This window comes from Miscanthus floridulus, chromosome 15, assembly GCF_019320115.1.
Source record: "Miscanthus floridulus cultivar M001 chromosome 15, ASM1932011v1, whole genome shotgun sequence".
Taxonomy (NCBI): domain Eukaryota; kingdom Viridiplantae; phylum Streptophyta; class Magnoliopsida; order Poales; family Poaceae; genus Miscanthus; species Miscanthus floridulus.
In genome coordinates, this window is record NC_089594.1 from 82879466 (window position 1) to 82894535 (window position 15070).

Genomic DNA, 15070 nt, shown 5'->3' on the forward strand with positions numbered 1-15070 from the left:
CAAGATGATTTCAAATCAAAATGTTGCCAACTACAAAATTTCATAACTTCTCAAGATCTACAAAGTTTATTTTGGTCATTTGTTCATCCGACATAGTGGTAGTAATATTGTTCACAAATCTTATATATCTCTCTTCTACTTTCATGAAACTAATGAGAGATATGAGAGATGTAGATTTTATGAACAACGTTATTGTCGCTTTGTCTAATGAAGAAATGACCAAAATAAATTTTGTAGATCTTGAGAAGTTATACAACTTTGTAGTTGAAAAGTTTTTCATTTGAATTCATTTAGGGCCTCAAAAATTGCTTTGAAAAACTGATTTGCCGAGGGCCAAAAAAATACACACGGCAAAATGTCTCTTTGCCGAGTGCCAAAACAAAGGCACTCGGCAAAATGCATCTTTGCCGAGTGCCAGAAAAAAGACACTCGGCAAAGACGCATTTCGCCGTGTGCCAAAAAATAGCACTCGGCAAAATACATCTTTGCCGAGTGCCAGAAAAAAAGGCACTCGGTAAAGACGTATTTTGTCGAGTGTTTTTTTATGCCGAGTGTATTTTATTTGGCACTCGGCAAAGACAGTCTTTGCCGAGTGCCCGATAAAATACACTTGGCAATGCCTCTGGCACTCAGCAAAGTGCCGGTTTCCGGTAGTGGCATCTATGGAAGTGCTCTAACATTATCCCCCAGTGCATGTGGTGTATCATTGGAGCATCGTCTTGAAACTGATAACATACAAATGCATCTGAGATTGTTGCAGCTCAGTTGGGAATGCATATGGTGCATGGATCAGCGAACGACCTGGTGCCTACTTCTATATGTGGCACAGTGTGTGCACCTCTTCCGCGTAGCAGGACTATGAGCTCCACAAACTGGCATGCAAAATGACCATGGCCAAACCACACTTGGCCCTTGTAACAACTATATTGCACCTGGGTGGGAGCAAGGAAAGATCAATAACCATTGTCATGCATATCAGTGGCATGTAAAATATTAATCATTATTTATATGTATGGTGGGCCCTACATTTTCAATTAATTAATCAGTTGGGTTCAAACTAATCTAGTGTTTTTTTTCCAAAAACCTAATATAGCGCTACTTTATTTTTACCCACTCTATATTGTGCACGGGCAGGTGTCTCTTAAAAGTCTGGACATATAGACAATGCAGCTGGGTCCTTGATGAAATCACCATGGTCTTCCACATCACCAACCCAAAAGACTCTGGAACTAAGGAGCATAAAACGCAGTGCCCTCATCCGCCTCCTCCCAGTTTTCACTCTCGGTATTCGAAACCATCTAGACACCACGTCTCCCTCTATTTTCTTCGTCGCATAGCCGTTACTGATGACTTCACCACCTGCTGTGACCTTGGTCGTCAGATTAAATGTGAATGAGTGGCACCGAGGAATGACAACTGGCAAGATATCCAGATTGATTCACCATTTCCTAGTTCACATCAGGCAAATGAGCACAGATAGGCAGTGTGGCCTGTGACCTTAACTAGCATCTTGCACAGGCATCAGCAGGGAAGTCGGTAACGTACGGATCTCTAGTTGGAGATTGTATGTGTTGACTATAGCCCAAACCATTTACAATTGTGGACGCTCGAACTGCAAACCAGACAACCCATGCAACCCACCTCTAAGTTTTGTTGGATCGGGTCAGCGTGTTGCTGGTTTCTAACAAAACAATGAGCGTAACTATCTTCTCTTATAGATCTTATGTGATCATCTTATGACTCCTTAGTTTTTCAAAATGGTTTAGCGCTATTATTAATATATGGTAACCATCATGTCCTAACAACCTAAATAGTGGGTAAGCACTTTAATGGGAACATGCCTGCTTTTTAATTTTGTCACTTAGTTTACTTGATTCAAGCATGAGCGTGGCTAGCGCCTGGACGTTGGGACGCTATCCCCCGTCCGGACGCCCGTGCCTGCCCCGCATTCAACTGTTGCGCCTGCACACCCGCCCCCGCTTGCCGCACACAACTTCTGCACGCTCGCCCCCACATGCTGGTGCACGTACACATGCAGTTGCGCGCCCCGTGCCTACTGATGCGCATGCAGGTGGAGCCCACCCATGCCCGCTTCGCTTGCCCCGCACGTGGGGACCGTTGTGCCCTCGGGATCCGCCGCCACCGAGGCCTCGCCCGCACCTGCGCCACTGGATCCGCTGCCATCGAAGCAGCGCCGGCATGGAGAGCAGAGATGGAGAGGGACCATCGAGCCCGCCTGCTCCGCTCAGGCCCCACCACCGCTCGTAGCCGGATCTAGCTCCTCCGAGCGCCACCGCCGCCGGGGGAGGCCTCCCTGAGCACCGTTGTAGCTGGATCCAGCTCCTCTGCGCACCACACCGCTGAATCCAGCTCCTCCGCTCACCCCGCGACCGGATCCAGCTGGCGTGCCGCTGCATGAGGAAGAGAGGGGCGCGCTGCTGCATGAGGAAGAGGGGGGTGTGCCACCGATGGGGGAGAGGGAGGGGCTGCGCTGGGGCCACATGGGGGCGCCAGGAGAGAGTGAGGGGGCGCCGGGAGAGAGGGGAGGGGCGCCAGCCAGGATTTGAGGGGAGGGGGCACCGGTGAGGCGAGGGGGGAGAGGAGAGGGGAAGGGAGGGGAGGGAGGAGGTGCGCCGGCGAGGGCCGGCCGCCGACGGGGAGGGCAGGGAGAGGGAGCTGGGAGGGGAGGGAGGGAGGGGCGCGCGGTGTGCTGGGGGAGGGTGGGGGTGCCGTGCGGGGGGAGGCAGTGCGGGAAAGGAGGTGGGAGGTGGGGTTTTATTTCCAGGAAAAAAAATTATTTCTTTGCCGAGTGTTCTAGATCTGAGCACTCGGCAAAGTTCTTTTTTGTTTTTTTTTCTTCTCCTTCTTTTCCAAAAAAAATTATTTCTTTGGCGAGTGTTCTAGATCTGAGCACTTGGCAAAGTTTTTTTTATTTATTTTTTCTTCTTCTTTTCTAGAAAAAAAGATTTTATTTCTTTGCCGAGTGTTTTTTTGACACTCGGCAAACCCGCTCTTTGCCGAGTGTTTCTTTTTTGACACTCGGCAAACCCCCTCTTTTGCCAAGTGTTTTTTTTGCCGAGTGTTTTTAGCGCAGCACTCGGCAAAGAACTTATTCGCCGAGTGTCCGACGGAATACACTCGGCAAACATAAAAACACTCGGCAAATTTGAGGATTCTGGTAGTGATGCCTAGCTCGATGGTCCCCAAACCCTCACCATGCTCCTGAGCCACAACATTACCTTCCATAGTTTGAGGGGAATAAAAAAAAGGAATACATGCCCTTGTCCTCCTTTGCTATTTTACACTATTGGCATTTTGATCCAGCATGCAGCAACCAGATGTCCCCCTATATTCTCCTTCAACGAGCCACCATCGATGACATGGCTATGGCTGCATGTGACGACCTTCATCGCTCATCTGAATGGGTGGCACCGAGGAAAGAGAGCTGGCATGGCACCATTCTGTGTTCACCTTATTGAAACCTACAGTAGCCTCTGATCATTATCAAGCAACTTACCTAGAAGATCATGATAGAGTTCTGAATCCTGTGTGAAATAATTATGGCAAAGACAAGCCTTGCCCCATATCTATCCCTGGTGGCTGGTGCACCAAGAACAGCGTGCAAGCTTCACCCTGTATCTATTTGTTCAACAGAGGGCCCTGCTTACTGTCAATTGGCTTATCAGTGATCAGTTCATATATAGTTCAAACTAATGGATCCATCAATAGCAAAACAACATCCAATTAATGATCTATTAGGAACGATTTTCATAGTGTTCGTACAAGTTCAATGACTTTGGGATCAAAAGTTTCTAGAACTATCTTATACCACTACCCCAAAATCGAAATTCCTTGATGGTCCACAATTTCCTTTAGTGCCCAAATCCAACCGCCAAGGATTTTATCATTTCCTTGGGGGTTGTATTAAACTGCCAAGGAAATGTGTATCCTTGGGGTTTCCACTCAGCCTCCAAGAAAATATACAACTTTTCTTGAGTGTTGTTGTGAACCACCAAGGAAAACACCATTTCCTTGACTGTTGTTGCAAACTGCCAAGGAAAACACTTTTTAACACTACTACACAAATTCTTTTGCACAGCGTTTACCAAATGCCCTCCGAGGTGGGCGGCCTGGTTTCCCGCCTCGGTTATTCGAGGCTAGGTAGCCTGCCTAGCAACCACCTCGGTAAATCATTAACCGAGGTGGGCAACATAATAGGCCCGCCTCGGTTAATATATATTAACCGATTCGGGCATTCTAGTGTAACCGCCTCGGTAAATCATTAACCGAGGCGGGCATTCTTACCCAACAACCTCGTAAATCAGGCTCAGCCTGCTAGCCCACCGCAGCCCACTACCACCTCGAATATATAGCTACAACTTAGGGTTTCTCACTTCTCAGTCTTTCTCCCCCTCCCTCCCAGCCTTCACTCTCACCCAAGCACGCAGCGCCCCCTCCTTTCCCGAGTGTGAATCACCCCCTCCCCTCCTCTCACGAGCGGCGCGTGGTTGGCCCCCTCCTCTCCTAAGCTTGTGGCACGTGGCGCGCAAGCAGTGCAGTGCCCCTCCCTCTCCCCCGTGCCGGGTAGGTCGGCGGCCCTCCCTTCCCAGCGGCACGCCCCCTCCCCTCCCCTCCCGGTGGCGCTCACCACCGCTCCCTCTCTTGGCTACCAGATCCTGTGAGGAGGCCGGCCACCACGCCCGTATCCGGCCAGTAGGAGGCCGACCATGCATCGATCTGAGAGTTGGCGGTATGTTTCTCACCCTCTCTCTCCTCTCTCAGTACATCTCTCACCCTCTCTCTCTCTCTCTCTCTCTCTCTCTCTCTCTCTCTCTCTCGCAGGCTGTCAGATTCGGTTGTGGTATCCGCGAGAACCGCTCCCCCAACCTACGAGCAGCCGGTGGCTGTGGGCGTGGATCCAGTGACCCACGGTGGCGGTGGTCGTAGATCCGACGAGTAGCTGTGGAGGCGGCGCTGTGGAGGTCCTCCAGGAGGCGGTGAGCCTCTCCGACCGACAACGAGCATCTAGGTAGTGGCGGATCGAGCACCCCCCGCTGTGTCGGCACACGGAGCAGGGCTTGCTCCCCCAGCGGCGGCGACGGATCCGACAACGTGAGGCCCAGATCAAGGCCCGGTTGGGCTGCGGGGCTTTTTCTTTTTGTTTTTTGTTTTTCATTCGATTAACCGAGACGGGCAGCCAACCGCCTCCGTTAAGGCATGATTCACCATGACCTTTCGGTGGAGGCGGTTGGGAAAACCGCCTCGATTAATCCAAAATGCCCGCCTCGGTTAAGTTTTGTGTAGTAGTGTAAAAATCAATATTTTTATGAATTTATCAAATGATCTCAGATGTAGAAATGGCCTACACCAAAGTTGTACTCAAAAAGATCTAAAACTTTCCCATTCAAAGTTTTTTCATTTGAATTCATTTCGGGTGTCAAATATGCATTACAAAATTCACTAGACTAAATACAAAAGCAATGCATTAGCTACTAAGTCACAAATGATTTCAAGGTGCAGTGGTAAAAAAGTAACATTGTGAAAGTTAGGGTTGTGAGTTCGCTACTTAGTAGCCGCAGGGTTTTGAGATTTTTGAACTTTTTTTGACATATTTTCTTGGTAGTTGACATATTTCCTTGGCAGTTACTCACCCCCAAGAAAACAAATTTCCTTGACTGCCGAGTCATTTTCTTGTCGTTTTGGCAATCTAGTGTATGTCCATATTTTTCTTGGCGGTTGGCAGTCAAGGAAAACTTCCTTGAGGGCTAGCCGCCAAGGAAATTCTATTTTCCTTGCCATCTAGCCTTGGCGGTTCATTCTTGACGATTGACTGCCAATAACAATTTCCTTGGCGGTTTTTTTTATATTCCTTGGCGGTTTTTGGCCGCCAAGGAAATTCGGATCTGTGGTAGTGTACGGATCGGATATATTCAAATTGATGTGACAAAGTAAAGCAGCACTATATTAAAGTAGAAAGCTGATGTTAGAATTAATAACTTTTCCCGGATGATCATAATTATCCTACTTACAGGAACAACCACTAGTAGAGAACCTAGCTGTAGTCTCGGTTCTCAACCCCCTTTAATCCCGGTTTTGGAACCAGGACTATGCAATCGGGACTAAAGGTCTTGATTTTTAGTCTCGGTTCCTCCAACCGGGAGTAGAGGTGTTTATTGGGTAAAAAAAAGTTGCAGCTGTGGAGATTCGAACCTACGACCTCCCACTTTAGCTCTTGCACGCATTACCATCTCACCTACCACCACACATCTAACTTAGATAAGATACGCTTTCCTTTTAAATTCAGTTTGGAGACACCTTTAGTCCGGGTTTGAGACATAAACCGGGACTAAATGTACCTTTAGTCCAGGTTCGTGTCTCAAACCAGGACTAAAAGTCACACTTTTAGTCTGGGTTCATGTCTCAAACCGGGACTAAAGATTCTCGCACTGACGTGCCTCTGACACACCTCGGTAACCGTTACAACCGGGACTAAAGGGTAGAATTAGTCCTAGTTTGTATTGCAAACCGAGACTAAAGGTCCAGTCCTCCCTTTAGCCACAGTTGCAATTTTTAAACCGGGACTAAATACTTTTTGGCCATGGGATGAAAGGCCGTTTCTCTACTAGTGAACTAATCCATACTTAGCACTTAATTAGGGCTTAATTAATCTTAGCCTGACTGAAGATGCCCCTAGGGGCGCGAGGATCTTCACCTGCTGGATGCAGGCATACTGCTATCAGATGTAGACTTGCGGTTCTAGGTGTCAACATCGTTGTCGTGGCAGTGGTGGTGGAGACGAGAGCGTTGGCACCAGGGTGGCCGGTGGCCGGATCCTGATCTTCAGGAGGTGCACCGAGCTTACCTTCACCATAGGTGGTTAGTGTGGCTAATGAAGGTCTTTTTTGGTACTTTAAAAGGAGGACCATTCTTACTGAAGGTAACCTCGCTAGAAGGAACCGGAACGATAGTAAATTTTGTTGTTTCTGTAGTAAATTAGAAACCATTCAACACCTCTTTTTTAAATGCCACTATTCTAAATTCCTATGGCTGTTGTACATATTATGTTTGGTGTTATATATGCTTCCATTGAGCGTGTGGACCATTTATTCAATAGATGGCATAAGCAAGGCGGGAATCAATATAATTTTTTGTTACTAATTGGTGCAACTGCTTTTTGTTGATCTATACGGCTAACAGGAAATGACATAATTTTTTGTAACCTCTGTGTTGAAACTGGCGGTTTCAAACTATGTGGAAGTGGCCAAGGAATCCGCCTGACAGACGGTCGGCCTTGGGCGGAGGCTCGGGAAGGAAATGACAAAGGGGGAGAGTGTCGAGTAAGGGAATGGCTCGGAAAGCTAGGGTTTCATTAATTCATCCACCAACCAACCCTCACGGTTATAAGTGTCCCATATTTATAGGGCTCAACTACTACATAACAGAATTTATTACAATGCCCCTCAACTGCTATAGTACATTCCTGGAATATTCCGTCGCTAGCCTCTTGTTCGCGGGGCAATCCTGCCATATACCGTCTTCGAGTGATGGGCTTCCATGTGCAACCGGCCCACTGTGGCTCGGTCTTCGGCCCAAAGGCCTGAGTTCCCCAGCGCCGGCCTTCGTCTCCAGGGGTGCGCCGCTGCCCCGGCGGGTCTCCGCTGGACGGTCGGAGGCATTACCCGCGGGTCTCCGCCCGGCCGCGCGGGGGCCACGGTTGTTGCCGCTGTCCTCCGCCTTCAGGGGCGCGCTGTCGCCTAGGAAGACCTCCGCCGGTCTGGGCGGAGGCGTCATCCGCACGTCTCCGCCCGGCCGGGCAGGGGTCATGCTGGCGCGTTTGCGCGGACCGCGAGCGCCTGCGCTTGAGTACCTGCGCACACTTAGGCAAGATCGTCTGTTTGATTAGTTTGGAGATAAGGCGGCCTCCGCACGTGATACCGGAGACGCCCGCCTGAGCGGAGTCCATGTTGAGAAGGAGATTCGGCACCCTTCGAGCATAGCCGGGAAAACTCCTTTGGTCAGCGTCAAGTCTCCGCCCTAAGACGGTCGAAGACGCCTTGGCGACACCTCGCTGTCGGGGGCCTTCGCCACCTGCCAAAGCCATGTTACAACAGTTCCCCCCTTTTGAGGCCATGGTTCGCTGGAGCGTGCCGTGAGCTCAAAACGCCTTGGCCGAAAGCGCCCGCGGGGGCGGAGGCCGCCTTTGGTGTCTTCGACCGAGGCCCCGCTACTTCCCCCCTGGCCCGCTCTGGCGTAGCCGTTGGTCTCATTGAGAGTAGCCGTTGGGCGGCATATCTAGCCGTTGCCCTATGTTGCGGCCGTTTCTGCCACGTTAGTGTCCGTTGCGTTCCTCGCGATTTTTTCGGTGGTGACCGTTGCGCGGCGGGCGGATTTTCCGGAGGCGACTGTTGTGCAGCGGGGGTCGTACCGCCTGCCCGCTGCCTATATAAGGGTGCTTTTGGCGGCGGGGTCCCCCCCACACGCCGCTCATTCGCTTTCATTGCATTCGAGAAATTGCTCCTTGCCCTCTTTGCTTTCGCCTCTTGCTGCCCTTGCGCGTCCCGTCTTTCTGTTCGCGTTTTGCTTTTAGGTTGCTGTCGCGGTGGCTTTTCTTTCCGCCTCCGCCCAAACTCGCCGGCCTGCCTTCTCCGGACCCTACCGCCATGTTCTCGGCGTTAGGGCCGTCGGCTAGGGTGCGTGCTTTGAGGAGTCCATGCTTGCTTCTGCCTCCGCGCTGGTGCTGGAAAAGGTGGTGGAGGAGGATTTGGGGAGTGTTTCTGCTTCTATCGGAGACTTAATCGCCGCGGACCCCGGAGAGATGGCGATGAAGTCTTGGGACTTCGGCCCATCCTCTATTACTGAGGATGCAATCGCGGAGATGTTGAAGGAGTCATGATTCCCTTCTTCTAGGATAAAAATCCCTCCGCCGGGTCAGACTGTTCCGGAGCCGGAGGAAGGATATGCGGTGGTCTTTCAGGACTTCTTCACCTGCGGCCTTCGCTTTCCTTACATCCCCTTCCTTCACCGAGTGTTGGAGACCTTCAATGTCCAGCTCCATCATCTGACGCCCACTGCTTTCCTGACACTTAGCAAATTCTGCTGGGCGTGCGTCTCTTACGGTGCCGAGCCAGACGTGGACACCTTTTGCACGTACTATGAGCTGTAGAAGCAGCCGAAGAAGAAGAAGGAGGTGCGGATGGCAAGGAGGTGGAGGTGACCTACCAGTATGGTAGTTGCACCTTCATGTCTAAGAGGAACCAAGGTGTGGACCGCCTGGAGATCTCCTTTTGCCAGAAGGGCAAGTGGGACCGCGGCTGGCTGGAGCAGTGGTTCTACGTGAAGACCTACGGGGTCCACAGCACAACTAAGGATGGCGAGGAGCTCTCCGAGTACCCATTGACTTCTCGGATGGATGATATGGCGCCACACACACGCGTGGATCCGCCGGAGGCGTTGTCTCCGACTCGGGAGGCCTGTGATCGGGCCTTTGCGGCAGCGTGCCGCTACACTGGCGGCCGCGATCTGGTGGAGGAGATCATGGCCTCCAACTACTGGCCCTTGGGCAAAAACAACCCAGCTTTTCAGCTGGAACAGGTCAAGGTTCCCGTTTTTGGGCCGGAGGCCGGGATTCCGTTCCCCCGCTTCGGTCAATCTTTGGGGGAGGGAGTAACGGAGGACGGTTTCATCTCCGAAGTTGAGGAGGCCACCATAGGGTTGGTCAACAAGATTTCCGAGTGTGAGTACACGTCTCGGATGGCCGTGGCAGGCACCATGCCGCGGCTTAATCGAGTTTTTGAGGAGGTCGGGATTATCTACCGGGAGCGCGAGGTTCCCGCTGAGGTCCTGGCCTCGATTGAGAAGAAAAAGAAGAAGGCCTACGCGAAGAATGTTATGGCGGAGGCTGAGTCTAAAGAGAGGAAGGGCGTCGTCGGCTCTCGGGCGCCTGTGAAAAAGAGGAAGAAAGGTGGAGCTCCGTTGATCGCGTCGGCCTTTTCTTCTGCTGGCAGTGCGGGCGCTGCCTCCGCCGGCAGCGAAGACGTCGAGAGCTCCTCCACCCCGTCAGCGGATGCTTGAGTTGCGAGCGGAGGGGATCACGGCGCTCCCGCAGCTCTGGTGTGCCCAACGGGCGGAGCCATGAGCGGTGCCGGGCGGCCGAAAACCGGCGTTGCCCCGGCGCGCTCCTCGCATGGTGCTACGAGCGTCGACAAACAGCCGGAACGTAGCGCCATCGAGCCTATGCCCGACGTTCTTGGCGGGCTGTGCTCAAGCTCTGAAGAGGACATGGAGGCCATCCCGCGGCATGCTCCTTCATCCCCTACCACTGTCGCGCCTTCGCCCGTGCCTGCGGCCGACGTTAGGCGGCCGGATGCCGCTCCTGCCGAGGAGGCCCCGGCAGCTCAGGCTTCTTTGAGTCCTCCGCCCTCCGGGCCGCTGGCTGATGAAGTCCGGCTCCTTAGGCCTTCGCCGCACGATACGGCGGAGACTTCTGCTTAGAGGTCGCAGCAAGCTGCCCTACCAGGGCTTTATATGTGTAGGTCTATCTGGCGCACATCTTTGTGTTTATTGTCTTCGCCCATCTAAATCCTTTGCATGTTGGGCTAAGTACCACTACTGTGCGTCTGCTGCTTTGCAGGTGATGTCATGGCTGGACTTCTCACCCCGGAGGAGCAAGCGGCCGCTACGGGCGCTAGGTTCGGTCCGGGGCAACCGGGGTCGACGGTGCCGGGTCCGAGTAAGTAGAAAATATTTTTACTTTGGTCATCATCTGGCTTGTTTTTTATCTGTCCTCTGACCTGAGCTGTTGTTGCTGTTGTTTTTTTTTTGCGTAGGCTCCCCCGATAGTTCTATCTCAGGTTGGGAGGAGTGTTATCTTGCCGTTCTTGGAGACGTCGGAGGTGGTCTTTCGTTGTTGGTGCGTTTATCATGAGATCTGCTTCTCACCTTATCGTTTTGTGTTTGTTTTTTCTTGTTTGGACAGATCGCTTTAAACAGCGCCTAAGGGATATGGATTTCTTCCAGCTTCTCTGTGTTCACCTCGAACACCAGTGCCTGGTTCATCTCCGGTGGTTTCGCCCCTTTCCTTACTTTACTATTTTTCGTGTATGTTCGCTTGTAGACTTGTTCTTGATTCCGCCGCTGTTTGCTTTGGGTTTTTTTTCTGGCCGTAGGGGTATCACACGGGTGTTGTTATGGAAGAACGTTGTACCCGCGAGGTCTGCGACCGTGATGTCGCGATCGAGGCGCTTAAGGCGGAAGTCGAGCGCCTGGAAGGTGAAAAAGGGGGTTTGTCAGACTCTATCGCGGCTCTCCGCCTGTCTCTTATGGAGAAAGAGCGGGAAAAGGATGGCTTAAGGGCTGATGCTGCAAAGGCCCGAGAGGCGGAGGCATTGTTCGCCGAGCAGGCCCATAGGGCGAGTGAGCTGACCGAGGGTCTCCGGCGAGAGCTTGCCTCCGAGAAGGAATCCGCAGCGGCGGTGAGGGTGCAGCTTTCTCTGACGATGAGGCATCTGGACTCGGTCAAGGGGGTCCTCGCTGCGACCGTTGGTCATTACCGGGCCACCGTCGCTGAGGTCGGAGGCAAAACCTCCGCTCCTCTGGAGGAAGACAGCGTGTACGCCCTCGCCTCCTGGCTAAAACGTCATCTTGCGAAGCTCCCCAGTCTGATCAACAGTTGCACAGACTACGGGGCGCTGGCGGGAGTGATGAACTATGCAAAACTGGCGGAGGACACTCGGTATTCCGGAGGGGGCGCTGCCTGGTCTGGAGGAACTCGGTGAGACTTCTCTTGGTTTGCGAAAAACCTTGAGAAATTTCATCGGGCACTTTTGGGCTCCATTTGGGAGATCAGCAGCCCAGAAACTGGCGGAGGACAAGAGGGCGAAGGTATTTACAGTTTGTGTAGTCGGCCTTTTTTTTCGCTGTGGAGGCTTCCGTTGTTTTTTTTGACATTCTAGCCTATGTTGCAGGATGCGCAGAAAGGTCTTGTGGGCATGCCTCCGTCGATTCCACGCTCGGCGACTGCAGTTGGGGCCTTCGCCGCCGGTGTTTTCCGGGGGGGATCTACGATCGGCGGAGGCGGTGGTCGGGGGCCGTGCCTGCCCACAGTTGATACGAGCTCCGCTCCAGAGACTTCTGCTGCGGCCGATGCGCCGGAGGTCTGGGCCCTTTGTAGCATTTAGTTGTTCTGGCGTGTATCTTGCAGTCCAACTGGGCTTTTTATGAATAAAGTATATTTTTTCTGAATGTTTTTGTGGAAAATTTTAACCTTGCGCAGGTTCCGAACCGGGAGCCTGCGCAAGATGTTGCTCCTTTGACTCTCTACAACGATGGTCTTTACGTGAGCGGAGAGCTCTGGGAGTATTGGCGTTCAGCCTTTCCCCGCAGCGTTGCGCACGACATTTTTGAGTCAGTTAGGTTTGACATAGACGACGAGCGCGCTGAATTTACTCGCGCGCTTGCTTGGCGTGGACCTCCACCACAATAGTTAGTATTTTATTTCAAGTTGGTGTCCTGTAAGAATGTTTCTTGACGCTTTATGGAATACAAGACAGGTTGACTTTCTTGATTGTTTGTGCGGTGGCTTGATCCCATCGTGGTAGTTTACATATCTCATCTAGTCCCAAGCTCGCGCACCGTTGTCCTTTGCCTTGGCGATCGAGCGCGATACAGAGGTGGTGGCTAGGACCTTCGCCCCATTTTTTCTCCTTCTCTGTGCTTGCTTGATGGCCGGGGTAGAAGTCTCCGCCGTTTTTCGACCGGCGGAGGCGTACTTGAAGTCTGCCTGGCAAGGCTTGCTGGATTGGTGTTTGATCCGATTGGAGGTTTGGCGCAGCTTGTGCAGACGGCGGAGACTTTTGATATTTCTTTAGCTGGGTGTTTTAGCTGTCTAGAGGCATGGGTCTCCGACGCCGTACACCCATGGGACATGGTTGATCTTTGGAGATGGCAGGTTAGGTCTCCAGAGTCAGGGGGATGTTACGAGTTTTCGTGCGATATCCCCCTGCTTCTGTAGGCCTTCGTCGGTCATCACCGTGCCGTAGGCCCTCTCTCTTTTCCCACTGTCTCCAACTCTCTACCGTTGCTTCCGCCCTTACGAGTTTTCGTACAATATCTACAGTCGACTTGGATATCTAAGGAGACCCCTGCCTCCATGGCTATCGCTATGGCTTTTGCCTGTGCTGCGCCTTGCTCCCCCCTTATGCCCTTGCGCCTTATGCCGACTGAGTTTCTTTGGGGTATGGGGGGAATCCGTTTTTATAGTGTGGTGGTTGCCTTCGTGGGTTAACATTTTTGTACGTTGTTAGTTGGAACATATCTTGGCTTTGATGGTCTGTATCTTGCCTTATTTATTTGTTCCCCTTGAGATCTTTTCGAAGTAAAGAGGTCTGGCGCCGCATTGGTGGCAGTGTTTTGTCGGGCATTTATTGTTTTTCCTATTTTGGATGGCGGAGACATTTTTCCTGGGTTGGATGCCTGTTTTGCCAAAAGAGAATTTTGCCTTGATGCCTGACTTTGGTCAGGTTTTGTCAAGGGTCGGAGGCCTCTTTGACCAAAAGAAATTTTGCCCTAATGCCTGTCTTTGGCCAGGTCTTTGTCAAGGGTCGGAGGCCTCTTTGACCAAAAGAAATTTTGCCCTGATGCCTGTCTTTGGCCAGGTCTTTGTCAAGGGTCAGAGGCCTTTTTGGCCAAAGGAAAATTTTGCCCTGATGCCTGACTTTGGTCAGGTCTTTGTCAAGGGTCGGAGGCCTTTTTGGCCAAAGGAAAATTTTGCCCTAATGCCTGACTTTGGTCAGGTCTTTATCAAGGGCGAAGGCCTGTTTGGCTGTAGAGGTCGTTTCAAATTGCCCTTACCTATGGCTGGCACTTTGAAAGGACCTATTGTTTTTGTTTACCGAATATTGCGGCGCCATAGCTGGCCGCTTTCGGTTTTGTGTTCTTTGAGGCGTTATTTTCGGGAATTACCTCTTTATACTTGTAGATGATTTTTACACTGAGCCTGCCTCGTTAAAAACCTCACCTCCTCTTGGAATTCTCCTGTGAGAAAAAGAGTGCAGGCTCTTTTACATTTTGTTTTGATTGAAGTAAAAAAAAAGGTAAGGTAAATGCATGTAGGGGCCTCCGCTTATATTTTGCGGAGGTTTCCCTTTGGTACATTGCCTAGATGTAGTATCTGCGAAGGCTGTCAATATTCCATGTGTGGGTTGTTGTGACACCTTCGCTGTCGGTCAAGTGGAAGGAACCAGGTCGGCCTGCTGCCGTTGCTGTGTATGGGCCTTCCCATTTTGGTTGCAACTTGTCGACAAGCTGCGCGTTGGGTTTTCTCCTAAGTACGAGGTCTCCGTGGTTTATGTCTTTCCTTACCACCTGAGAGTCTCTCCACTTCTTGGTTTGGGACTGATATTTTGCGATGTTGTCGACTGCTTCCAGTCTGGTGGCTTCTATTGTTTCTTTTGCAAATTCTTCATCCTGCAACATCAGCTGGCTTGTTGTGCGGAGGCTCTCGTGCTTTATTTCTTCTGGCATCATGGCCTCTTCTCCATAAAGCAGTTTGAATGGTGTGAATCCTGTTGTTTGTGAGACGGATGTATTGTGTGACCAAATAACTCTTGGTAATTCATCTATCCATTTTCCTTTGCGTAGGCCCAGCAGTGTTTTTGATATTGCTGAAAAGACTATTATGTTTGCTCTTTCCACTGCTATATTGGACTCTGGGTGGTATACCGAGGCGAAGGCTAATTTTGTCCCTATGCTTTTGCAGAATTCTTTGAAGTTCTCTGAATCGAATTGTTTTCATTGTCTACTGTCAAGATCCTTGGTACACCGAATCTGCAAACGATGTTCTGCCAGAAGAATTTTCTGATAGTTTCTGATGTTATCTTCGCCAGCGGCTTTGCCTCTATCCATCTTATGAAATATTCCACTGCTACTACTACGAATCTGTTTCCTCCTTGGGATGGGGGTAAAGGGCCGACCAGGTCCATCCCCCATCTTTGCAGTGGCCATGTCGGAGGTATAAGCTGGGTCTCCGACGATGGCTTCGACTGTCCTGGAGAGAATGTTTGGCATGCTTTGC